Source organism: Macrosteles quadrilineatus, unplaced genomic scaffold (assembly GCF_028750875.1).
Source record: "Macrosteles quadrilineatus isolate MER2022 unplaced genomic scaffold, UCM_ALF_1.0 Scaffold_2__2_contigs__length_208266976, whole genome shotgun sequence".
NCBI classification, from domain to species: Eukaryota; Metazoa; Arthropoda; class Insecta; order Hemiptera; family Cicadellidae; genus Macrosteles; species Macrosteles quadrilineatus.
Genome location: NW_026542595.1, coordinates 48147959 through 48159676, shown reverse-complemented (window position 1 = coordinate 48159676; position 11718 = coordinate 48147959).

The window sequence follows — 11718 nt, the reverse complement described above, 5'->3', positions numbered from 1 at the left end:
CTCATGGAGATTATAAAGTAAGACTTGTTATCAAGCTTCTCTTCTTACCGAGGTTTGCAATAACATGTGATTAGGGGTAAAAGTAAAATAAATGCTAGGGGGTTTAAAAATAACACTTGATAAAGGTGACTTCTTATCGAGGATCTTGGGTTAGGGTTCACTTACACTACAAATCATAGACACTATGAGCCTCCAAATATGTAATTCAAATATGTGACACATGGCTCACTTACTCTACGGATCATAGTCTATACGAGCCTCGTAAATAATATTAAGGTTCACTTGCACTACAGGCTCTCGAAAATATCAAATATAAATGAAGAGGATTCACTTACTATACAGATCATAGTGCATATGAGCCAAGCGTATGAATTATTTTTTCAATTCAGGAATAAGTTCGTTTAGTATATGAGCCAAAATACTGAATTTATATATTTTACAGAATAGGCTCGTATAATATACGAGCCGATTTCTGAATTATAAAATAATTCGTACGCTTGGCTCATTGCTCATTGAGTAAGTGAACCTTCCTACTGTATTTTTTTTAATATAAGACACGAGGCTCATAGGGACTATGATCTGTAGAGTAAGTGAACCCTCTTCATTTGTTTTATATCTTCGATCGGCTTGTATAGTATACGAGCCTGTAGTGCAAGTGAACCTTCTATTATATATACTATATATAATATCTATCTATCTATCTATATATTAATAGGCGAGCATGTTTCTTTAAACCCTTTTTTCTCAGCTCGTGTACATCGCAGGGAAAATCTGCGCATACCGTTAGAAAGATATTTTCCTGTAGAAGTGCAGAATCCCTTTAAAAATTCAAATAGGCTCAAATATAAGCACAAAAAATGAGTTTGAAATTTAAAAAAAAATTAACATGGGCTTTAAAGGTTGCCATGCTGGTAACGAAATATAAACAGAAAATCAAAACAAATGGAAGAAATTCCAAACACATGTTTTATTTAAAGCGTGGGGTGAAAACAGAGAAGTCTGTACATTCGATATTTATGGTCGAGTTTTCGACCACTGGACGACCTCTATAGTTCGGCCGCTTAGAAAACGACCTGCGCGCTAATGCTAAACCAATGCTAGAGGAGGTCGCTTTCTAAGCGGCCGAACTATAGTACTTATTTAATACGCAAGCAGATCTTTTGTGACAATTACTCCTCCGAAACTACTGAACCGATTGTCATGTTTTTGGTGTCATTGGAAAGAGCGTAGCGTGAAGTTGTGCAGGAAACTTTCTTTTTAGGGAAATAATGAGAGAGTGAGGCCCTGGAGCCCTTTAAAGTGTCTTATTTCTCCATAAGATTAACATGGGAAAGAAAAATTGTTATGAAACTCCAGCTGTTGTCAGAAATCAAAAGTGAGAAGAAGAGGTATTTACTCAGGGGAGGTATAGAAGAGGATACGATGACAGCTGTGGGCTTCTTTTTAGCTGAGGGAACGTCTTTACCGTAACAAAACGGTCGGTAGCCATCGTCCTAGGTGGTCTAATGGATAGCGTGCCGGACTGATATACTGTAGGTCCCGGGTTCGAATCCCGCTGGTTTCATTAAACTTTTTGTCCAAGATTTTTTATTATCAGCAAGTTTGGTTGGTTTGGTTCGGTTATTATAATTTCATTTTATTATTTAGTCATTAAAAAATTTTATTTGAGCAATTTCTAGTTTTATTTAATAAACAGAATTATTTTTCCGATTACTACACTTTTGTTATATTTTCTTTATCAGCAAGTTTGGTTAGTTCGGTTAGGTTATGATAGTTTAATTTTATAATTAAAAAATAATAAAATTGAATTTGAGGCATTTATAATTTTATTTTATGAACAGAACTATTTTTGCGATTAGTTAACCTTCATTGCCAAAGTGCTCTTTACTACAGCGCTGTTCACGGAGGAATTTTGAACTAAATGCCTCATTCGTACCTCCCCTAAGTCAGACCCAGAAGAAGAGCATAGGTTAATTGTAAACAGTCAATAAGTTTGCTAATAAAACAGTTTGCTACAAATATTTGCTGACTTGGTTGAAGATTGTGGTTAGTCTATGGCATAGACTAACCAACACAAGTAGACTTCTCATCCCATTGTAAATTTTGAAGCACGTTTTTCGTGTCTAGTTCATGTACGTGACACATGGGCGCTAGTGTCGACGAAACTTTGTTTCTATTATTTTAGGGTTAATTTCTTGATTTGTGCTTTACTGTTTGGTTATATAACTAGGGGACAGGTTATTGTTTATGATTAGATCGTATTATTTGGTTAAACGAGGTTTTAAATGGCTGTAATAATGGGAAACAAATTGTAAACAAAACACGACCTCTACAGAAAACAGTACAGAACTAACAATAAAATTGTCTTCAGCTGTTCCATAAGAATGAGAAATCTACTAAGGGAGTATGTTTTATCTATGTCTATGGTAATACCATAGTAGACTTCTCATCCCATTGTAAATTTTGAAGCACGTTTTTCGTGTCTAGTTCATGTACGTGACACAAAGGTGCTAGTGTCGATGAAACTTTGTTTCCATTATTTTTGGGTTAATTTCTTGATTTGTGCTTTACTGTTTGGTTAAATCATAGATAAAACATACTCCCTTAGTAGATTTCTCATCCTTATGGAACAGCTGAAGACAATTTTATTGTTAGTTCTGTACGGTTTTCTGTAGAGGTCGTGTTTTGTTTACAATTTGTTTCCCGTTATTACAGCCATTTAAAACCTCGTTTAACCAAATAATACGATCTAATCATAAACAATAACCTGTCCCCTAGTTATATAACCACACAGTAAAGCACAAATCAAGAAATTCACCCTAAAATAATAGAAACAAAATTTCGTCGACACTAGTGCCCAGTGTGGCGTACATGAACTAGACATGAAAAACGAGCTTCAAAATTTACAATGGGATGAGAAGTCTACTTGTGTTGGTTAGTCTATGGTTAAATATAACTAGGGGACAAGTTATTGTTTATGATTAGACCGTATTATTTGTTTAAACGAGGTTTTAAATGGCTGTAACAACGGGAAACAAATTGTAAACAAAACACGACCTCTACATAAACCGTACATGAACTAACAATAAAATTGTCTTCAGCTGTTCCATAAGGATGAGAAATCTACTAAGGGAGTATGTTTTATCTATGGTAATACTTAGCAATTGCTCGAATTCGAGCAACAGGGACACTAGTTATTTACAAAGCTCGTATAGACTATGATCTGTAAAGTAAGTGAGCTGTCCCCGATCTTGTTATCGAGGTTCAACTGTATAATAATATTAGAAATAATTATTTGTTTTTCTTCTTTACAAAAATGTATGGGTTACAAAAATTATGTTACCCTCTCATCAAACCTTAATTATGACAGTATGTTTTATCTATATATATATATATAAAATCCAATGTATGTTTGTATATTTGTATGTTTGTCCTTTATGGACTCCAAAACTGCTCGACAGATTGTAATGAAACTTTCAGCCATTATTAACCATTATTCAAGGATGGTTTGTGTGAAGTTAGGTGCAGATCCGTCAATAAGGCTCCGCCCCAGTGGCTCTGGAGTTTCCCATGTTAACCTTATGAGTACTCATATTTAAATGGAATTAAAGAATCTTAACAGATGGTGCAACTAAACAATTTGATTCTGTGATGTTCAATAGCATTAAAAAGTTAATAGGTTTACCAACAGGGTGCAGCACTATATTTATTTTTAATTTATGAGAACAGTTAATTTGCAACCAAAGGCAACCTGGAGGCGAGTTAGCGTAGCGAACGAGCTAACCTGAAGGCAAGTGAGCGCAGCGAACGAGCTCCAACCTAAAGGTGAGTGAGCGTGGCGAACGAACTTCAACCAGGACGTGATTGAGCCATGCGAACGAGCTCATCTTGAAAATGAACGAGCATGTGACATAAAACCACAATGGGACAGGACGACGTCTGTCGGGCCAGCTAGTCATAGATGAAACATACTCTGGTTTTATCTATGTTATGACTAAGCGAATTTTATATTGCCATATAGAAGAGATATACTGTACCATTTCCTTGGATCAGCTGAAGATAATGTTATTGTTAGTTTTACAATTTTTATCATGTTGACAATATATCTTGTTATTTCAGTAATTTAAAACCTCGTTTTACAAAAAATCGTCCCTAGTTTTATAACCAAACAGTAAAGTACAAATTATGAAATTAACACTGAAATAATAGAAACAAAATGTTGTCGACACTAGTGGTCAGGGTCACCGAACATGAACTATAGACACGAAAATAAGCTTCAAAATTTATAATGGGATTAGAAGTATTGCCATTGATAAAACACACGTGTTGTTGGTTCACGGCCACCTTTAACTCCAGGCCGCGGCCTTCGAAGTAGCAACATCGCAAGTAGGGTTGTAACAGCTGTTTTGTTTGGAGGCGGCTAATGGTAATTTGTGTATTTTTTTTAGAATACAAAAGCTTGTTTACTGGGCTATACTTTAATACTTTAATCTATATATATAAAATCCAATGTATGTTTGTATGTTTGTATATTTGTATGTTTGTATATTTGTATGTTTGTCCTTTATGGACTCCAAAACCGCTCGACAGATTGTAATGAAACTTTTAGGCATTATTAAGCATTATTCAAGGATGGTTTGTGTGAAGTTTGGTGCAGATCCGTCAATAGGGCTCCGCCCCAGTGGCTCTGGAGTTTCCCATGTTAACCTTATGAGTACTCATATTTAAATGGAATTAAAGAATCTTAACAGCTGGTGCAGCTAAACAATTTGATTCTGTGATGTTCAATTGCATTAAAAAGTTAATAGGTTTACCAACAGGGTGCAGCACTATATTTTTTTTAATTTATGAGAACAGCTAATTTGCAACCAAAAGGTGAGTGAGCGTAGCGAACGAACTTCAACCTGGAGGCGAGTTAGCGTAGCGAACGAGCTAACCTGAAGGCAAGTGAGCGCAGCGAACGAGCTCCAACCTAAAGGTGAGTGAGCGTAGCGAACGAACTTTAACCAGGACGTGATTGAGCCATGCGAACGAGCTCATCTTGAAAATGAACAAGCATGTGACATAAAACCACAATAGGACAGGACGACGTCTGTCGGGCCAGCTAGTACTTTATAAAAATATTGACTCCAATTTTATGTACAAAAATAGATTTACAATTTAAACATTGTTTTCGTTTTCAATTCTATATGTTTTATTTTTAATCTTTTAATAAATGTATGTTCATACAAATTTAAAGTTAAATGAATAATATGCGAATTAATGTGCTGGTGTCACCTGTCTGCCATGTTATTTTATGAGACGTCTAGCGCTAGACAACACCACTTGCAACGTTGCCAATTCTACCAGGCCGCGGCATCGATCTCTATTATTATAGAGATCGATCATGGTGGAAGGAAAATACGGCTCCGTGGTTAGCCTGGACGTAGGTGACGCGGACACCCTCAAAATGGTGGTTCGTGCGGACGGACGCTTCAGAAATCCCCGCACCAAGGCCGGGTGGGTAATTCAGATTTTTCGCCCCCATTATCGAGTAAGGACGCTCGGTGGCGTTTCCCTCACAACACAGGGATTTATAATTATCGTAACCAGAAATGGCCCGTAGCTACAAGTGGGAGAAACAACTTTATTTTTATTTATTATTAATTCCATTCGGATTTCAAAAATTAAACGTTATTGTTATAAGACCTGTAGGCTATAATTGCAAGCACGTTGCAATGTGCAACGGAATCTATACTATTATAAATTATAAATATTGGTTTTAGTAATCACTTTTAAATTTAACAATAATATAAAAAATATTGAAAGTAAAGCCTTTAAATTTTAGTATTACATAAAAGATTGCACATGCTTATGAACAATGAACCTGAGCATGTTCCATAACAATTTACTTGATAATGATTACTTAGGTGTCTATTTTACAATCAAAATTTAAACTTCACTTTTAGTCCTGACCCACGAATGGGAACAAGACTGTTTCATGATTCTCAGCCTGTATTTTATATACTGCTTTACTGCGGTACCGGATTCTTTTAATTATGACACATCTATATACTGTATATTAACTAGGTGGCGTTTGCAGAGGCATTTACAAAATTGAGCGGAGTCATACATAGGTGTGCTATTCCCGTCATATTCTGACGTCACTCAGATTGCAAACAAAAGATCACCTGATTGTCACTGTCAATATATATTGTTATTTCAGTAATTTAAAACCTCGTTTTACCAAAAATCGTCCCTAGTTATATAACCAAACAGTAAAGCACAAATAATGAAATTAACACCGAAATAATAGAAACAAAATGTTGTCGACACTAGAGGTCAGGGTCAGCGAACATGAACTATAGACACGAAAACGAGCTTCAGAATTTATAATGGGATGAGAAGTACTGTATTGCCATTGATAAAACATGCGTGTTGGTTCACGGCCACCTTTATCTCCAGGCCGCGGCCGTCGCAGTGGCAGCATCGCAAGTAGGGTTGTAACAGCTGTTTTGTTTGGAGACGGCTAATGGTAATTTGTGTATTTTTAAGAATACAAAAGCTTGTTTACTTGGCTAAAACTTAGTCCCTTAGTAGATTTCCCATCCTTATTGAACAGATGAAGCCAATTTTATTGTTAGTTCTGTCCGGTTTTCTGTAGATGTCGTGTTTTGTTTACAATTTGTTTCTATTATTTTAGGGTTAGTTTCTCATTATTTGTGTCTCACTGTTTGGTTATATAGCTAGTGGACGAGTTAATGTTTATGATTAGATAGATTCATTTGGTTTAACAAGGTTTTAAATCACTGAAATAACAAGAAACAAATTGTTAACAAAACACGACATCTACAGAAAACCGGACAGAACTAACAATAAAATTGGCTTCAGCTGTTCCATAAGGATGGGAAATATACTTTAATACTTTATGAAAATATTGACTCCAATTTTATGTAGGCCTACAAAAATAGATTTACAATCTAAACATTGTTTTGGTTTTCAATTATATATGTTTTATTTTCAATCTTTTAATAAATTTATTTTCACATATTTAAAATTATATGAATAACGAGGTGTTAGCCCGTCCCAAAATTAAAAAGAAACAACAATAACAAAGTACTTGACAGGTGACAGCTGTGTGAATTAAAAGCAGCACCGTCCGGGTCGGCGGGTGACGTCATACGCGCGACTGAGGCAACCTCTTTTTCTTTTTTAATAGCCTTGAGCCCGTCCTACGTACGGGAATTTAAAACCGTGTACAATTCAGATCAGCTATAGTTTACACATATAAAGACAAAGTTTCTTGCAGTTTTAATGTGAAAAAATCATCTTGTAAACAAATGTTGTGTGAACAAATATGTTTTTATTCCATCATAGGCCTATACGATATGCATTTTAAATCCAATAATTTTACAATAAAACAGCAATTCTGCAATTTTTACGATGTGAAAAGCGTTGAAGTGAGATTTGCAGCCAATTCGCACATACGCACACTGATTATAAGTAGCCTACAGTAGAGAGAGTAATTGTCAATTGAGAAGTGTATAGACCTAGTCATCGATTCCACCTTCCATAGCATACCTGCCTCTTCCATAATTATCAACACCACAATACAACTACTATACACAATTTCCAGTAGGTCTGAATAGAAACGACCTAAAATAAAACGATAATATCCAATAAAATTCACAGTACACATAATTTAACTTTGTTGTTCTAACATCAAAACTACTCGTCACACCTATCCCTTGTATAAATTTCACTGCATTAATTGCTAAATAAATAAGTGTAAACAAAGAAAAGTAAAAACAATAACAGTTTATTTTGAAACAGCTGTTTGGTTCAAATAACATTCATTTGAAAAAAAGAACTGGTCACATGTAGCAGGAATATAAAAAGTAAACACGCTAGTAAAGCTAATGAAGTAATTGTCAATGTTTATTATCCATACCGTTATCAGTTCTAACCTTGATAATTACCCACCCTCATTGAATAAATGTACATCGTAATTTCCTATATTAGTTAATTTAAACTACAATATATTCATAGTTGAAATAAAAGTGATATTTTCACGTTTGGGGCAATGATGGCACCCCCAAACGTAACCACAACCGAACACTATTTCATAAAAGGATGGTTTGTCTAATTGCAGTATCCTAGGTCAATGTTGACGTTGTGTTCAATCTATGTCATCTATCTATCTATCTTTGTATAAAACCCGGCTGAGGTTGTGGTGGTAATTTAAAATCGTGATTCCTGATTATTCTTGATCTTCTTTTTATGACATCAATATTTCCGGGCCTAATCCAAACAAAGTTAAAGCAGGCAAACATTAATTGTAAAAAAAGCTACCATGAAGAATTAAAACATGTAAACATTGTTATTTTTCTATTCTTTCCTTGAAAAGTGGAGCAGTAAAATAATTTGCATTTATCCTTTTGTATTGAGACTCGTGTACAGAGCCTCGCTTTGTACTGTGGTTTAATTTAATTTTGGTCTAAACCATTTTAAACTGTGGTCCAATTATCTCTACTAATCTTACTTATTTCCTATAATCAATGACACAATAAGAGTAAATAAAATAACCTCATAGTGCCATAGTTTATATTTAACCAGCTGTTAGTTCAAACAAATTATATTGCTCTAAAACAAATCGAAGATTACAAAGATTACTTTAAAAAATATTTTGAACATCCTAGTATTTTACTATGTATATTTAATTAATCTGCCATCCTCTTACAGAAGAATTGATCGTATCATTGATTAGTATTACACATAGTATAAATAAGTCAACGCTAAGTATGTCTTTACATTTTTATCCAAATGCTGAATTTGTGACACAAAAGCTGAATGTTTACAGCTGTTATGTTAAGCAAATTATTTTATGCCGAAAGCTAGTTTAGAATCTTAGCGTCGGCTGCTAGACTTTTTAAAAATTAAAACTTAATTTCTAAAAAACTGGGATCCAAAACTAAAATTATGGCTTCGACATTCCCTAGTTCTCAAAATTATCTTTCTTTCAACACAAAAATCATGTAAATCCGTCGAGTGGTTGATTCAGAATCGTGAAATAAAAAACACTGTTTCGTTTTAATATTATAGATATGCAAATTAATGAGCTGGTGTCACCTGTTATGACATGTTATTTTATGAGACGTCTAGCGCTAGGCAACATCACTTGCAACGTTGCCAATTCTACCAGGCCGCGGCATCGATTTCTATTATTATAGAGATCGATGGGCCGCAGCCTGGAGTTAAAGGTGGCCGTGGTTGGTTAGTCTATGGCATTACTTTAATGAGATTTTCATAATGTATTAGATAATGTATTGGAAGAGGTTATGCTAGTGATGCTAGTGTACTATAACAGACCGTGGCCTGATAGAATTGACAATGTCGCAAGCACGATTACTAGTAATCGTGGTCGCAAGTAGTGCTGCTAAGCGCCATACGTCCCATGAGTTAAAAATGGCAGACGGGTGACCACCGCTCATTTAATCGTGTATAGTTTATTAAAAGATTGAAAATAATGCAGTACCTATAGTTCTTATAGTTCTTGGACCTGATACAATTGAGTTAGGAAGAACTGTTCGCGAAATTTATATAAAAACTAAGGATCTTACCTCAACACATTATATCATGAGACAATACTACTTTCACATGAAACAAAAATATAGATACCAAATTAGACAGATAAAATCATCCCAGATACTAAAAGAAATCAACGGCTCCGACAACAAATCTAAAGCAATATGGCAAACAATAAAGAAAAATAAAAAATGTAAGGACAATGAAATGAAACCGATTAAGATTATCAATGATATTGGTCAAGTGGTAAGCGATCCCACCGCTGTTGCTGGGATGTTTAATACATATTTCTTGAACGTTGGAAACAAGTCCAAAGGAGTCCACAGCTTAAACACTATAAGCTCAGTAAGAGACTCGTTTTTCCTCTACAAAACAGATGAAATTGAGATCTTAAGAACAATTCATGAGATGAAAAATAAGAAGTCTTCCGGGGTGGACGAAATTTCTCCCAATATAATTAAAGAAATTGGACATATAATAGCAAAGCCCCTAGCCAACGTGGTCAACAGTTCTTTTGAAGCAGGAACCTTCCCTGACCTATTAAAGACCTCCGTTGTTAAACCACTGTATAAAAAAGGCATACCAACCACTTGCGATAACTACAGACCTATCACTATAGTTTCGACCATTTCGAAAATATTTGAAAAAGTAGTAATAACAAGATTGGTACAATTTTTAGAAAGAAATAATATTATGTTTAAAAACCAATTTGGATTCGTAAAAGGGAAATCAACCACCAATGCAATAATGTTTACACTTATAACAAAAGTAGTACGGCCTCTTGACTCAGGAGAAAATGCTTTAGGGGTTTTCTTTGACCTGAGCAAGGCATTTGATACTGTAAATCACGATATGCTAATCAATAAACTAGAATCTATTGTTGTTAGGGGGCTGGCACAGGAGTGTTTCTCCTCATACTTAGAAAGAGGGAGCAATTTGTTGAGGTCAGAGGTGTTGACAGTTATTCTGGGTGTGCTCGACCCTTTGTCTCCTCTCGGGACACCGTCACTTGTGGGGTTCCCCAGGGATCTGTCCTCGGACCTGTGCGGTTTCTGATTTATATCAATGAACTGCCTTCAAGTGTTGAGGCTGGAGAGATCTGTCTTTTTGCGGATGACACGTCTTTAGCTCTGTCTGGCTCAACTTACGAGGAATAAGAATTAAAATCTTTTATTGAAGCAAATAACGTAAAGCAGTGGTTTGACTCCAATTTATTAAATCTCAACCCCAACAAAACTGAATTGCTCCGGTTTTAAATCCAAGGCAATCCACACACAACTATCCTTTTAGACAACGTGGAAATTGAGTCAACAGAAGGCGTCAAGTTCCTTGGTTTAATATTAGACAAATACCTTCGTTTTTATGACCATATCGACAGTTTGTGTACGAGGCATCTTTCTTTTAAAACAATTGTCAATTTTTTCTGATCAGAACGTCCTTATGACCGCCTATTATGGGGTCATTTTCCCTCATTTAGTATACGCAGTGCCAGCATGGGGATGTGAGAATGGAAGGACCAGATTTCTATTTCGACTTCAAAAGAGAGCAATTCGAACCATCTTTAAAATCAACTCACGAACTTCATGCACACATTTTTTTCAGTCTTCAAATATTTTAACTTTTCCATGCATATACATCCTTGAAACACTCTATTTTCTGAAAAAGAACATTTTCATTTTTCAAGTTCTAGATCATGTCCATATTCTTTGCGAAACAGTCTTAATCTTCAGATACCAAAACATTCAACCACCTTTTTTAAAAAAAACATCTTTATTATAACGGTATACTGCTTTTCAATGCACTTCCAACACATCTAAAAATTGAGTCAAACCCTGTTGTTTTTAAAAAATCACTTCGAAAATTACTGGTGTCCAAGTGTTACTACCGTGTCCGTGATTTTATTGCTGATGGGTAGTCATGGGCATATGGTATGCTTGGTTCATGAATTGTACATGTAAATATTGTTTATTTTAGTAGTTATTTTATCTTACTAATATTATAAATCTGAAAGTTTGTGAGTTTGTGTGTATGTTTGTGTGTGTGTTTGTTGCTCAATCACACATAAACTACTGGACGGATTGGGCTGAAATTTGGCATGATGATAGCTCACATTCCCGATTAACATTAAAGCATATTATTCTTATCTCAAAAACC